At 43.6% G+C, this 4,251-nt stretch overlaps 1 pseudogene; it reads left to right on the forward strand.

The window, feature by feature from the left end:
• Positions 1 to 2,995: 2,995 nt before the first annotated feature.
• On the forward strand, positions 2,996 to 3,778 carry LOC147460206 (uncharacterized; annotated as a pseudogene).
• The last annotated feature ends 473 nt before the right edge of the window (positions 3,779 to 4,251 follow it).

A 4,251-nucleotide genomic window follows, 5' to 3' on the forward strand; every position in this document is an offset into this window, starting at 1 on the left:
TATCTCAAGGGGCGATATAATATAGTAGCAGATGCACTAAGTTGGATGCCTCAGATTGATTCACTTGCTTTCACGGAACTAAAGAGTGGATTTTGGGAGTCATTACACGGCAAGTGTGCACAAGAACACTCATATGCTAAAGTGTGGAGTGCAGTTTTAAAAAGGGATCCCTCACACTCACATGTCTCTGAACAGCCATATCAACATGTCTCTGCACACGCAGATAGATACTCCAACACATAGAGTTCCACCCCTACTTAGGAAGAGCTTAAGCGATGGAAGATTTTTTCCATTAATGATGGCTACTTACTCCACGAAGGTAGAGTATGTGTGCCAAAGGACTCAGACATTAGGTGCCAAATCTTATTTGAGTGTCACAATAGTCCAAGTGCTGGTCATCTAGGTATCCGTAAGACGTATGCCTTAGTTCGACGGCAATTTTATTGGTTGGGCTTACATCATGATGTTCAAGAGTACGTACTAAACTGCCAATAGTGCCAAGTTAATAAGGCAGAGCGCCTCAAGGTAGGTGGCGTTTTACATCCTTTAAAGATTCCACAAGGTAAGTGGGAGAGTATCTCTACGGATTTTGTAGTAGGACTACCTACTACAAATCGTGGATATGATGCCATTTGGGTAATTGTAGACCATCTCACAAAGATGGGTCAATTGATTCCCACTAAGACTATGGTTAAGACACCAAAATTAACACGGCTATTTGTAGAGCATATATATAAACTCTATGGTCTTCCAACTAGTATCATTAGTGACAGAGATCGAAAGTTCGATACTCACTTCTGGAGAGCTGTGTTCCAAAAGTTGGAAACTAAACTTAATCTAAGTACGACTGATCATCCAGAAATGGATGGTCAAACAGAAAGAGTTAATCAAGTGCTAGAGGATATGCTACGAGCATACGTTAGCAAGAAGCAAACCAATTGGGAAGACTACTTACATATATTGAAATTTGCTTATAATAGTTCAAAGCATGTGACTACATGGTTTAGTCCATTTATGCTTTTGTATGGATTTCAACTTAGATCACCCGTTACAGTGGGGTTCATGTCAGACGACAGGTGTTGGTAAAATGGCTAGATAGACCTGAAGAAGGTTCTACATGGGAAAATGTTTCTGCACATAAGAAATGTTTTCCTACGTTCTTTTTTGAGCAAGAAAACGATTCTCCAAGGGGGGGTTAATGTAAGGACATGGGTCCTATGGGCAAGGCCGGATAGTGTGTATGCTAGGGGGAGGCTATAAGATAGCACGGTTGGGTGGAGACTAGCACACGCATTACCACCGCCCTTTCAAGTCGTAGGAGAAAGACAACCCAAGTGCGATGAAGTTGTTCCAAGTGAAGTACGAGGAAGTCATGCATGCTTGCTTGATTTTGCATGTAATGAGTGTCAGGGTTTGATCAAGCTCCGACAGTCTAAATTCTTTTAAACCTCTAATTTAGAGAGAGACTAGAGCAAGAGCTAGGATGGCTAGAGAGAGTATTTGCAGGTTCAAGGAGCATATGGGAGGGTGAATATATCTGATTACATACTCTTCTAGTTGCAAGTCTTGATGGAGGATGATGAAAACCTTGGTGTCTTGCTATAGGCAGCTGCAGTGCAAGATGCAACCCATGATCAAGGCTCTTTCGATTGCACTTGCAAATGGAAGACAATGATGACAACCTTTGAACGTGTTTTCTAATTTAGCGTGGCTTGCACAATGTAAATGAAAGAAACTTGTCCTTAATGCTCCAATGGACGACGTAGGGTTAGCTCAATGAGGTTAGGGCCACTCACATTAATCTGTAGGCCGCCAGCAGATCAATAGAAGTTGAGGTACGTGTGAGCGGAAGAAAATGGAGGGACAACTCATGAGCTGCGTTAGCGAGCAGCAGAGAGGGTTGCATTGGTATTCGTGGCCCAAAACTCTGAGATTTTTGTTCAGCGACGCTTCTTGTATAGGGGCATCAATCTTTGGGCTAGGAGTCTGGGTTGCGGCCTGCATGCATGGCCAGCTGTGAGCAGGGCCAATTTTTTCTTAAAGCTTGTAAACTAAGAGAAAATAAAGTTGCACTAAAAAAGCAGTGTTGCGGTGTTGTAGGATGATTGCAACAATCTGACACTAGATAATTGCAGTACGTGGACGACGCTGAGGGCTGATTTGAGAACTTTGGACTATGCCAACCAAGTAAAGACCCCTTATTACTTCGTTAGCATATAGTGAGATTCAAAAATCTTCGAAGGTGTTCATCCACATGGCATCGTTGTTCAAGCGGCTGCAATACTGCATCTACACACATGACGACCCTATATATTTTAAAAAACTCAAGGCACGCAAAGGTTAGTATTAGTTATAACTTTACAATATGCCACTGACATGACATTTTGCAAAGATGGAGGACTACGCGGGGAGAGCAGCACAGTCGTTGACGTCGACACATAGCACAGATAGCAACGACATCGTGTGCCAGTGCCTTCGATAGACAAACAAACGAAGAGAAAGAGCACGGCCACTCGACAACCAGTAGCACCGACAACACCAAAGTGCGTGACAGAGAGAGAGAGAGAGAGAGAGAGAGAGAGAGAGAGAGAGAGAGAGAGAGAGAGAGAGAGAGAGAGAGAGAGAGAGAGAGAGAGAGAGAGAGAGAGAGAGAGAGAGAGAGAGAGAGAGAGAGAGAGAGAGAGAGAGAGAGAGAGAGAGAGAGAGTGTAATGGTTTTTCTGCCCCTTGCGTAGCGCAACCCTAAATCGGCAAACTTGCAAACAGATGGGGTTTTCTTGTCGAAGACGCACTTGGTTAAGGTAATAATATGTTTGCTTAGGTTATTTTTGTGCTTTGATGCTCTAATGATGGAAATGTAGGTGAAAAGCGGAAGGGTTGTCTTTCAAGGCCTGCGCACTGAGGAAGCCAATGGTGCTAGATCGATAATCGCCATTCTAAAGAACCTCCTTGCGGAAGGAGAGAAGCTCGTTCACCCAGACCTAATGGTTGAGTAGATGCTTCTTCAGCCCCACCATGAAGGGGACGGTTGCGAGCTGATGTTCTATGTCATTTTAAGGCAATACCTTACAAACTTGAAGAAAACCCCTCCCCCCCCTACCCCCCGCTCTGTCATCGGCTTGCTCAAGATCTTCTCGACATCTGCCCCTGGCGTCGACAGCGAGGCTCAAGCCATGAAGCATTGCGATAGGGCTCCACATTCTACAGGTTTTGTATTTGTGTCATGCTGCCCAATTGAAGTTTCATGATTATGCAGTTTGTTTGAACTCAGATTAGGCTAAAAAGTGTAATTTCTCACAATCTGTGCAACCTTGTTCGGAGATTGCATGGTGGACCTATGGTGGACCTTTTTGGCCATGTGCTTTGCTATGTTAAGTGTTGGCCTCTTAGGTGGTGTGGTCTTGGCTTTGAGCCGATTGTGTGTGGGCCATGTTCTGTGTGTTCAGTTGAATAAGTGAAGAGCACTTCTCCACTTCATTTGCTTGAATGGCATTTGCAGATTATTGAATGCGCATTAGGTTATTGGTACTAATTTGTATGCTAATGTTTGCAATCTGGTTCAGAGATTGTAGACAGCCATTCAATGCTGGTGTGTGTCGAGCTCAGGCGGGATCCTGTGGTACATTTTCTCCCGGTGATGGTGAGGAGTACCTTTGACAATAGAGACTCCAAGATCTTCCTTGCTCCCACCCTCATCCAAATTGTTGCTTTCGTGTTAGGACTTATGACATATGATGAGAATGAGCAGCAAAAAGCCTTTATGTTGCATATTCTATTGATGTGGGATAGGGTTCGGGTTCAATATAGGCCAATGGTGCCAAGTTTTTCTCCCAGTGATGGTGAGGAGTACCTTTGCCAATCTCCCAGTGATGGTGAGGAGTACCTTTGACAATAGCGACTCCAAGATCTTCCTTGCTCCCACACCTCATCCAAATTGTTTCTTTCATGTTAGGACTTATGACATATGCTGAGAATGAGCAGCAAAAGGCCTTTATGTTGCATATTCTATTGATGTGGGAAATAGGGTTCGGGTTCAATATAAGCCAATGGTTGTGTGCCAAGTTTTTGCTATGTGCATAACGGTATTTGTTTTGCTTGTCAAGGCAATAAAACAAATAAATCTTTTTGCTATGCTTTGGCTACTTGTGTACAAGGGAGCTTTGCGATGATGTCTCATTTGTTTCCTGGACATCTTTAGATGCCTCAGATGAAAAGAGAGAAGATTGAGCAAGCTTTAGATATTGGACGATAT

Source organism: Adiantum capillus-veneris, chromosome 4 (assembly GCF_014529385.1).
Source record: "Adiantum capillus-veneris isolate H3 chromosome 4, ASM1452938v2, whole genome shotgun sequence".
Classification (NCBI taxonomy): domain Eukaryota; kingdom Viridiplantae; phylum Streptophyta; class Polypodiopsida; order Polypodiales; family Pteridaceae; genus Adiantum; species Adiantum capillus-veneris.